Below are 11,604 nucleotides of genomic sequence, written 5' to 3'. Positions count from 1 at the left end.
GAAGGAAGGAAGGAAGGAAGAAAGAAAGAAAGAAAGAAAGAAAGAAAGAAAGAAAGAAAGAAAGAAAGAAAGAAAGAAACAGAGCCCCAGTGCACAGAACAGTAAATGGTGAGTGGGGTGTCAGAACCCTTCAGAGAAGCTAAGCCACAAATAGACACCAAACAGAGGGCCAGGCAGCCACAACCTTGTCACCTTTGTAGGGTGAGGGTCCCAGCCCTGCGACAGCATCCCTGGGGCTCCCGCCTTTTCACCCCAGGCCACCCCAGGATCAGGGAACATTGTCAACACTAAGACAGGCCACAAGCCAGAGGAGAGGTGTCCCTTTAAAAACACCATCAGCCCTAACCGGTTTGGCTCAGTGGATAGAGCGTCATCCTGCGGCCTGAAGGGTCCCAGGTTTGATTCTGGTCAAGGGCATGTACCTTGGTTGCGGGCACATCCCCAGTAGGGGGTGTGCAAGAGGCAGCCATCTCGATGTTTCTCTCTCATCGATGTTTCTATTTCTCTATCCCCCTCCCTTCCTCTCTGTAAAAATCAATAAAATATATATTTTTTAAAATAAAATAAAAACACCATCATATAGAACTACAAGGTTTTGCTTATTTGTGCTGTTGCGGTGGGGGTGGGGGTGGGGGTGGGGTCTTTTTTTCCTTTTTTTTTTTCTCTTAAGAAGCCAGTGGAGTGATGAAGTGTCATTTCTGGCAGGCAGGGGGAGGTACCAAGTTCCTTAGCGGGCCAGATGTCCCACCCACCAGCTGGCTACAGAGTTATTAAAACCTGAAGGAAATGGAAAAGAGAGAAGTAGAAACCTGAGGCCAAAAGTGCCTTATCTTGAAAGAGATCCAGCATTTTAGTTAGGGGAAAGGTTTACCAATTAAAAGGCCCTTGAAAGAAGTAAGTAAACCTCCAATTAGTTATCCTGGCAGGGCTGGGGGGCAGGGGACGGGGTGTCCTGGGGCTTTGTTCTATAAAGGGTATGGCTTTGCAGAAGCATTTTTGAGTAGAGGGAGTAAGAGCTTTACCCTCCCCACCCCTCCCTCCACTAGCCTTACCCTGTGAAGCTTGTAGTGATCTAATCTGAAAGAGATAAAGCCCAATTTCCTCAGCTCTGGAGCTGATAAACACCAAGCCAGCCACTAGCTCTGTTCACAGGCGATAATTAAAGCTCTCAGGAATCCAACCAGTATGGTGGTCAAAAGGACAAGGACAAACTCATATTTCTCAATGCCATTCTGGGCAGCTGTGAGCACCTGTCCTCTTGTTGGAATTTAACCCAGTGGAATTAGCCTTCCCAGCATCCATGTCTTTATGGCTTCAGCTAGACCGTATCAGCTCATAAGCACTTCAGCCAGCATAGACCTCGCAGGTCACAAGCACCAAACATGCCATTCATTTAGCATTCTGTCGGGAGGCAAGATTCAGCAAAATAAATACTAACGTATTTTCTTACTGGTCAGGACAAGGTCTAAAATTCTAGGAATTTGATAATCCCACATTGAGGTATGGTTCCTTCTTTACTGGAAAAACACAAAGGCAAAATATTTTCTGACATTGCTGCAATTTATTCGTTCTTCAGAGCAAGCTCTGTTCGGAGTATTTGGAAACAGTACAATAATGTGTGTGTGTTATGAGATGTGGGGCAGAGAAAGTGCAGCAAAAGGAAGGAATATGTGTGGCCATGCTGTCAGCACCCACACTTCTCAAAGGTAAACTGGTGAGAAGCAGGGGCTGGAGAATGGTGGGGAGACAGGGAGTCAGCCATAGCTGACCATGTTCCCCTGAGGCAGTTTCCGTGTGGATCAGAGCTGTTCCTGACTGGAACAGAAAATGGGGCTGTGGCATTCTTTCCTCTTCTGCATTAGAACATATTGTAGCTGCCTTAATAGGGTGAAGAGGAAGAGTCTACGCTGACATCTCAATGGTTTTCTCTCTCTCTCTCTCTCTTTTCTTTCTTTCTTTTTTTAAGTACTGGAACCTGTCTTTTTAAATGAAAATTTTTCTTGGGGCTCAATTCTATAAAACAGATCAATATAATATTTTACTAATATAAATTTATTTGAACATTTATATTTTTAATATTTACTTATCAACCAATCAGAACAGCAAGATAACTTTGATAAACACAAGTATCTGAAATTAAGTATTATATTTTGCTTCACATCAATCTCTGTACCCAAATTATTTATTTCAATTGTCTCTGGATATGTTTGGGCCTTTAAATTTTTTAAAATATATTTCAAAGTAGACAATCCTAATTCACACAAAAAAGTAGATGCAAATAGAAAGTATGATTATTTAACAGCTCTCCCTGAAGAGTATATTTTTAACACTAATTTTATTATTATTTTTTCTTGTTGTTAATCCTCTCCTGAGGATCTTTTTCCCATTGATTTTTAGAGAGAGTGGAAGGGAGGGACAGTGAGAGGGAGGAGGAGGAGGTGGAGGAGCAGAGAGAGAGAGAGAAACATCAATGTGAAAAAGACACATCTATTTGGTTGCCCCCACACGTGCCCTGACCAGGCTGGGGATCAAACCTGCAACCCAGGTACATGCCCTTGACCCAGAATTAAACCTCAGCTCTTCAGTGCAAAGGCCATTGCTCTAACCACTGGTCACACCGGCCAGGGCTGGCCTAGTTGTGTTAGTTTTTTCTTAAGTCTGTGCAAAACTAACAACTTTTCAAATTAATGCCACATTTACAAGAACTTCAGGTATATGCACCAAAAAACTAGAAGTTTCATATTGAAGAATTAACTTGATAGTCCAAATTAATGCATTGATGAACCTCAATACATAGAACTGTGCTATATACAATACATTTAAATGAATGTTTTTTATTATAGTTTTAAAAAATATATTTAAAACACAAATTTGAATCAAACATTTGTAGAAATCCTAAAGAGCTTCCCAATAAATCTATGTGTCTAGTGTGGGTAGAGTTTGGATTTTGGATGGGGAAAGCTGAGGGAGAGGGATATATAACGAATAAAGGAAAGGGTCAGATTCTAAAGGGTGGTATAAATGGTATTAAAGAGTTTGAACTAGATCAGGGGTCCTCAAACTTTTTAAACAGGGGGCCAGTTCACTGTCCCTCAGACCGTTGGAGGGCCGGACTATAGTTTAAAAAAAACTGAACAAATTCCTATGCACACTGCACATATCTTATTTTGAAGTAAAAAAACAAAACGAGAACAAATACAATATTTGTATTTGCATGTGGCCCGCGGGCCGTAGTTTGAGGACCCCTGGGATTCTGAGAATCATGGGCAAGAGAGTGACACCATCAGGTCTGCATTTTAGAGAGATCACCCTGGCTACAGTGTGGAAAATGGATTTGGGTGGAGGTGAGGGGCGGGGAGGACCAGAAGGGAGACAGACTAATCAGTTAGGTAGGAGGTGCTGTAGAATCCAGGCGAGGGATGATGGTGGCCAGAACTAAAGTCATAACACTGTGGCAGGAAAGAACAGGGTATAAATTTAAAGGATAATAAGAAGGCAGAGTGGACAGGTCTTGGTTATTGATTAGATGGAGGTTGCAGGATTGAGAAACAGAGGAGAAAGAGTGACGCTAAATTCTCTGGTAGGGGCAGTGAAGTGGATGGGGTTTCCATCACCAAGGGGGGAAATCAGGAGGAGGAGGTTGGGGTGGGTGCAGAGGAAAGAGATGCTGAGCTCAGACATGTTGAGTTTGAGATTCAAGTCAATAAGTAGTCACAGAGTCCCTGCAGAAGCGACACTACACAGTCCAGTGCACCAAGGGCAGCAGATCTCTCTATCAAGGAGTTTATAACATATGCAAACAAGTAATCCAATTATAAGGCAGAGGGACAAGGCTTTAAGGGGGGTGCACGACTTTCAGAAAAAAAGGGAAGGTATCTGAGAAAGGTTCATAAACCTTAGAAGATAAATATGATTTCACTTTATGGGTCAGGGAAAGGCGAAGGACAATCCCAGCAGGGCTGAGAACAGGAGCCAGAGATGGAAGAAAAAAGAAAAAAAAAAGAATGTGAATTTGTGGGGACCTAGACGAATTCATTCTGTTTGACTTGTGGTAACAGTGATAGGGAAGCTAGAAAGGCAGAGCAGGGTGGGTCGTCAGGGAAAGCCTCCACTGTCACACTGTACCATGCGGTCTGGTCCGCAGGGGTGGGAGCCAGTGAAAGGCTGTGACAGGGAAGAGCATGCGCTCACGGTTCAGTCCCCTGAGGCATGGTTTGCTTCCTCCACGTCTAAGGCCTAGGCTCTGACCGCAGAGGCTTTGGGAAAGTGATCTCCTCTACTCCCCATCAATCTCCCCAGGTAAATGTCACTGTTTGTGCAAAGGGAAATACCAGTGGTAACTGAAAAACCACCGCAGGGGGGCCGCGTGGCGAAGTCATTCTGTCTGAGTCACAGATGCTGCTCTTTAACTTCTTCTGGAATCTTTGGCTTGTGGTGTAAGGGTGGATTGATGGGCAGAAATTACAGAAGGAGCTATTACTCCATCTTGATTTGGGAGCTGCACAAAGATTTAAGAAACTCTTACTTTACTTTGGGTTTTGCCCTTCATTCATATACTTAAAGAGATTTTGATGTGATGAGGTGAAGTTCACATCCTATGTCAGTGGTCTCAAGAGTGCCGGTGAAGTGGTTTTGTCATCAGAATATAAAAATTGAACTTCCTCCCCAATATAAAGCAGACTGTGGTGTGATAAATACTGTGAAAGTAGAGCACAGAAAAGGAAAAAAAAAAAGTGAGAAATTCAGGGCAGGCACTATTAATGCCATCTCACTTCTAACCACTGCCGATGGAAAAACCGTGGGAAATGAGTCTGAAAAGGCCAAGAGTTTCCAAATCAAGAAAGCTTCCCCAGGCTCATCATTTTGTTTATATTCTGTCCGGCTGTATGAGACTATGACACACCTATACACACATCTATGGTTAGTTTTACACACAATACACACAATATTCTGTCCGGCTGTATGAGACTATGACACACCTAGTACACACATCTATGGTTAGTTGTACACACAATACACGTACACACACTATACGTTTGGAAGGTAACAAGAAAACCACATGTAGAGTTCTGTTTAGAAACTGTCCAATTAAATGTGCTTTACAATGCCAGATGCTATCCCATTTGAGATTTCTCCTAAAATATCTGGAAGCTTGCATGGTTTACTGATAACCCTAAGTTAGTGTCCTAATCAAATGAATATACAATGGAAGAGGAAGCTGAGAAGAAAATTGGTAAGAGTTATCATCAGAGACACCCATTTAGAAGTGACCACTGTCAGGAAGTTGGCATAGAGAAGCAGAGGACCGAAGGTCTCTTTCAAGCTAAGCCAAGTGGCATGGAGCAGTAGGCAGGATTTTCCTCTAAGTTAAAGGAGGAGTAAATATCAGTACCCCAAATGTAATTAGGAACTTTCAGAAGATCAATAAACTTATTTTCTCCAACAAGTTACAAATCCTGAGCCAAAGTTTTTAGCCTGATATGGAGGAATCAAAACCTTTAATTTCTCTGGAATTCCAAGGTACTAGAAATAATGATCAATGTTTATGTCCAAAGACTTTTGACTCAAATACGAGATTTAGGTAAGCTAAACAGATAAGTTTCATAGAAAGCCAAAGTTAGATTAAGCAATGATAATTAACTATTTTTCCATTGATTTTTAGAGGGAGTGGAGAGGGAGAGATAGAGAGAAATATCGATGTGAGAGAGACATATCAATTGGTTGCCTCCTACATGAGGATCAAACCTGCAACCAAGGTACGTGCCCTTGACCAGAATCAAAGGACCCTTCAGTTTCCAGGCCGATGCTCTATCCACTGAGCCAAACTGACTACTACTATAATTAACTATTAATGTTTAATGCTAATGGTGGCACATTGCAATGAGGTATTTGTTTTTCTTTATGTCTTGCTTTAAGTTGCTTTCTTTATGCAAGATTGACAATTAGTGACTAATGGTGGCAGCTATCTGAGTTGCAGGCATATTTGGGGGAAGTAAATGACATCTGAAGGTTTCTTTTTTAAACTGAAACTCATAAACTGACCACAAATGTCAGCTTGATATTTGGTACTTTTTGCTTGAATTACATAATTTGATCCTGCCATTCAGTGTGAAACATGATGTTTCATTTATCCATAAACATGAGAAATCAAACATCAAAGTTCTTTCCTTTTAAAATAAAATATTTTTCTTTATTTCAGAGAGGAAGGGAGAGAGAGAGATAGATAGAAACATCAATGATGACAGAGAATCATCGACCAGCTGCTTCCTACAGGACTCCCACTGGAGATTGAGTCCACAACCCAGGCATGTGCCCTGACCAGGAATCAAACTGTGACCTCCTGGTTCATAGGTCGATGCTCAACCACTGAGCCACGCTGGCCAGGCATCAACATTCTTTCTTAACCAATTTGTTTGTTTCTTTTGCAATCTCATATTATCAAGGGTTTTTGGAGTCTTTTTTACTTGTTAATTATACAAGTAATATGTTCTTTAAAAAAAAAATCCCAATAATCAGGGAAAACAGAAGTTATCTGTGCTCGCTTCAGCAGCCTATATACTAAAAGTTATCTGATTTAACTAACTCCTACCTTCAACTTTAGGCCCCTTCCATTATTAGCAGTCTTTCATTAATGATCTTTTTCTAATATGTTTGTAAACTATACATTTGCACATATATGAACATATAGTTTTACACATTTACATAAATGTTATTATACTGTATTTATATTTAATAATTTGGTTCTTTTTCATTTTTCTCTTTTATTTCTCAAATGTTTTGAAAATTTTTCATTACCAGTGTGTAAAAATTAACTTCATATTTTTCTTGTATATATTTTTAAAACTCTTCCGAAGAATTGCAGATTCACAAGAAATTACAACAAAAAAAATGTTTAGGGAGATCCAGTGCAACCTTCACCCACCCTCCCCTACCAGTCTGGTCACATCTTATTCAATGCTAATACAATACCAAAATGAGGACATTGACATCAGTACAATCCGCCATGCTTATTCACATTTCACCAGTTTACACATGCTCATTTGGGTGTGTTTATAGATAGTGTCATGCAATTTTATCACACGTATAGCTCCATGATAAAGTAAGCTGACTTCATTCTTAAGACTTTGTATTCTTGCTTAAATATATTCCTGGCAATATATCTTTTTTAAAAAAATATTTTATTGATTTTTTACAGAGAGGAAGGGAGGGGGATAGAGAGTTAGAAACATCAATGAGAGAGAAACATCGATCAGCTGCCTCCTGCACACCCCCACTGGGGATGTGCCTGCAACCAAGGTACATGCCCTTGACCAGAATCGAACCTAGGACCCTTGAGTCTGCAGGCCAATGCTCTAGCCACTGAGCCAAACCGGTTAGGGCGGCAATATATCTTTTGTGTAAATTCCTGAAGAAAGTGTTTTCAAAGTTTTTTTTAATGATCTTTGAAATGCATTTTATTAAAAACTATTAGTTTCAGTGATTATTGAGATTTAGAATCTAAATCACATATTATTTTTTTTCAGATACTCTCTTATTCTTCTCTTGTTTATTACACATGCATAGATGCATACACAGAGAGCTGAATGTTTAGATGGTTAGATAGCCTAAACCCCCTTGGGAGCAAGAACCACAGTTTTAGAGGTTTTTGTAAATCTCACCATGGCAATGTGTCTAATGCGTGCTTAGTGTGTGCCCAATAAATGCCTGCTGGTTGGTTAGGCCGGTTGATTGATTGGTGCCAGAGTTATTTCACCCTATCAGAGGTGCCTCTCAGTGATGATATTGTCTGAGAGCAGCAGCGCCAGCTGAATGAGCCAAGGTAAATTCCTCCATTAAAGTCTGCTCCTGAAAACTGGGAACAAACAAAACATTTGCTTAGAATGCTCTCAGTATAATAAAACTTAGTAAAATATTCTTGGAAACATTATAAAAGCACCATGACATTGCAGTGGTAAGTTTTATAGAAACTGCAAGGAGGATAGGTAGCTAGATGTTTGCACTCTTAGTTCTAATTCCTACCAAGACAGTAGCAATTTCCTACATGACTTCTGGTAAAAGCGTTGTGCATATTAATGAAGCACAGGATCAGAAAATGCCTGATGCTTCTTAGTTTTCCTGGGATTCTCGTGGGATGCATAGAGTAAGATTCAACCAAGACCATATTTGTTTTACTTTGGTTATTTGACAGGACATTATTATTGTACTAGAGGCCCGATGCACAAAATTGGTGCAAGAGTAGGCCTTCCTTCCCCCGGCTGCCAGCACCGGCTTCCCTCTGGCACCTGGGACCGAGGCTTCCCTCACAGCCTTGGCTTCGTCTGGAAGGTCATCCGGAAGGACACCCGGTCTAATATTACACTTTTATTATTATAGATTACATATTTTAATTTCAGTTAGGTGAAGCCAACCAAAAAGAGAAACCAGAATATTAGTCAACTGATTGTAATTTTAAAGGATGTTAGAATGATTATTTTTTACCAAGGGAAAAAACTACAAATAAAGAACAATGTGACATAGACAATTGAAGGCGTTCTTTACTAATCCTATCTTTGTTTTAACGTGGAGCTCAAATCTTCCAGGATGTTAGAATGATTATTTTTTACCAAGGGAAAAAAAACTACAAATAAAGAACAATGTGACATAGACAACTGAAGGCATTCTTTACTAATCCTATCTTTGTTTTAACATGGAGCCCAAATCTTCTTACCTTCTTGAAAGCGTCTCTGATCAAAATCCAAGTCTTTGTGGAATAGTCAAGAATGTGGAATTTGCCATAAAAAAATATCTGTATGGCCATGGCCAGGGGCTCAGCTGGTTGGAACGTGGTCATGTACAGCAAAAGGTTATGGGTTTGATTCCCAGTCAGGGCACATACCTAGGTTTCGGGTTCAATCCCTGGTTAGGGCAGGTATGGGAGGTATTTGATCAATGATTCTCTCTCACATCAATGTTTCTCACTCTCTCTCCTTTCCCCTCTCTCTAAAAACCAATAATGGAGCATCAGCCTGCGGACTGAAGGGTCCCAGGTTCGATTCCAGTCAAGGGCATGTACCTTGGTTGCAGGAACATCCCCAGTGGGGGGTGTGCAGGAGGCAGCTAAATCGATGTTTCTCTCTCATCGATGTTTATAACTCTCTATCTCTCTCCCTTCCTCTTGTAAAAACTCAATAAAATATATTAAAAAAATAAAAAAATAAAAATCAATAAAAACATATCTCTGGTGAGGATTAAAAAAATAAAATTAAAGTATTAAGTCATGTCCTATCTCTAGTTTTATGGCTATGAACAAGTTATGGGACCTCTCTGAACTTCAGTTTCCTTATCTATAATAATTAATAATGAGTCCCTTGCTTACTTTGAGAATGAAAAGTAATCAGCACAAAATCTGATAGGTGGTACTAACCATTCAATACAGGTTAATCATTTATTAGCAGTAGTATTTTATGCAGCTATTTATTATAAACTGAAAACTCACTATACCAAGGATTGCAAACAGCGACCTGGAGGTCAAATTGTGTTTATCTATACATAGTGCTTTTGAATGTGTGAATTTCATTCATACATTTGGCCTGGCACTTCTTTATTTTGCTAGCACTCCATCGTAGCTTCTTGTTGCTTCACAACTTTGCATCAACTGCCAGGTCCTTGAAGGCATTTGAGTTTGTGGCTACTCATGTAAACTTGTGATTTTGTATCCTAAAAGTTGAAAAGAAGAGAAAGAAAGATTAGCCAAACTACAATGGCTATCATAAAGACAGGGAGCAAGGGAAAGAGTGGTCAGGAGATGGTAAAAATTTGCTTCTCTGACCAATGCCCCAGGACTTGAGAATTTCTGTCTATTCTGTTGTCCATTAAGCACTTGTGTCATTAAGCATACACTGACTGTATTATTATCTATTTATTAATGTTTATTTCATCTTCTGAAGAAACCTACAGTTTTCTTGAGAACAAGAATTATATTACATACATGAAAAAAAAACTTCTCTGAACACCTAGCTCAGTTCCTCCCATAGTAATATTTCAGTAATTACATTGTCAAAATAGCACCACATTACATTCACTAAATTGCCAGTACACTATATACTAAATTTTCTGTATTTATCCCATTTTATCTTTACAATAAACAAATCAGGCAGGTACTATTATTAGACCTACTTGTTAGATGAGGAAACTGAAACTTACAAAGGTCATGAAACTTGCCCCAAAACACAAGCTGGTAAAAGACAAAGCCAAGACTGAAACACATAGTCTGTCTGATCCCAAAGACCAGAGTTTTCATCACTTTTGGATACTGCCTCCCAAAGAAATAAACCAACAAACATTTCTTGATTAATTAGATGCTGAGCAGCTGGACGTGAATAAACTCTCTAAGCTCATAATATCTAGGTCACTTGGCAATAACTAGATATTTATTGTTGTAGATGTTGGAATTTGAGTTTTATTCAGTCAGCATAATGTTTTACTAGGCCTGTGCCCCAAAGGCTAGATGAATGCGATAATGTCAAAGAAAGATAATTATAAAACAGTGTGATAAGCTTTAATGAGCATTTGAAAAAGTGGGGACATAGAAGACTAACTTATTTTAAAATAGTACACCATATTCAGTCAGCACTTCTAGAATTCCTGTTATGTGCCCAGCACTGTGCTAAGCAATTTGCAAATATTTATTTGTTCAACTTTTACAACTACCATGAAATAGGTTTTGTTATCCATATTTACAAATAAGTAAATTAGGCTGAAATGGTAAGTGGCTTGGCCAAGGTCACACACTAGCAAGTGGTGAAGAAGAGTTTCAATCTCAAGTCTGCAAGACACCGAAGTCCATGGGTAGTCCAGCTTACCATGCTGTTATGAACTGTGTTTTCTTCTGGTCCTTTGCAGTATCAGAAAACACCAAGGAAAACAAGTGTATAAATGAGGTTCAGATCTGTCTCTTTAAGTACCTCAGACATCGGAGTGAACCAGCAGGGTCACGTGTTTGAGTCACCACCTGACTTGGGGAATATATTATTTCGATATTTGCTTCTCACTTTTTTTTTCTCCTCATCTAGGGTCTGTAATCTAAGTACCTCAGACATCGGAGTGAACCAGCAGGGTCACATGGTTGAGTCACCACCTGACTTGGAGAATAGATTATTTCGATATTTGCTTCTCACTTTTTTTTTTCCTCATCTAGGGTCTGTAATTTCTATTGTTCTTTAAGCTGACACCAGTTTTTATGTGCGCTCATCTTGTTTAATGGTCTCTTGTCTAACCACCTGACCTCTTAATATTTAATATAAGTATGGTCCTTTTAGTTTTGCTATTTTTTTCTATACTCTATCACATCAAACCAGGGAGTCTTGACCGATGGTTATTGGGCTAGTGTGATGATTACATGGTAAGATATATAAATGTGAAATCACTGTTTTACACCTGAAACTAATATAATATTGTATGCCAACTATCTACACTAATAAAAGAGAAATATGGTAATTGGCGTACGAGCTACCCTTTTTTCATTGGCTAATCAGTGAGTATATGCAAATTAACTGTCAGCCAAGATGGCGGCCGGCAGCCAGGCACTGAAGCGAGCAGGGAGGCTTGCTTGCTGCAGACTCCAAC

General features: G+C 39.6%; 1 long non-coding RNA gene across 1 annotated transcript; it reads right to left on the bottom strand.

Moving 5' to 3' along the window:
- Nucleotides 1-7,669: 7,669 nt before the first annotated feature.
- LOC102256572 lies at nucleotides 7,670-10,951 on the bottom strand. The gene is made up of 3 exons (XR_313417.2): nucleotides 10,842-10,951; nucleotides 9,563-9,696; nucleotides 7,670-7,852 (listed from the first exon to the last, which is right to left on the bottom strand). It is a non-coding gene; the product is annotated as an uncharacterized LOC102256572 (long non-coding RNA).
- Nucleotides 10,952-11,604: the final 653 nt, after the last annotated feature.

Source organism: Myotis brandtii, unplaced genomic scaffold (genome assembly GCF_000412655.1).
Source record: "Myotis brandtii unplaced genomic scaffold, ASM41265v1 scaffold174, whole genome shotgun sequence".
Classification (NCBI taxonomy): domain Eukaryota; kingdom Metazoa; phylum Chordata; class Mammalia; order Chiroptera; family Vespertilionidae; genus Myotis; species Myotis brandtii.
Note: the sequence above shows the minus strand (reverse complement) of the source record. Positions and strands in the feature narration are given on the sequence as shown.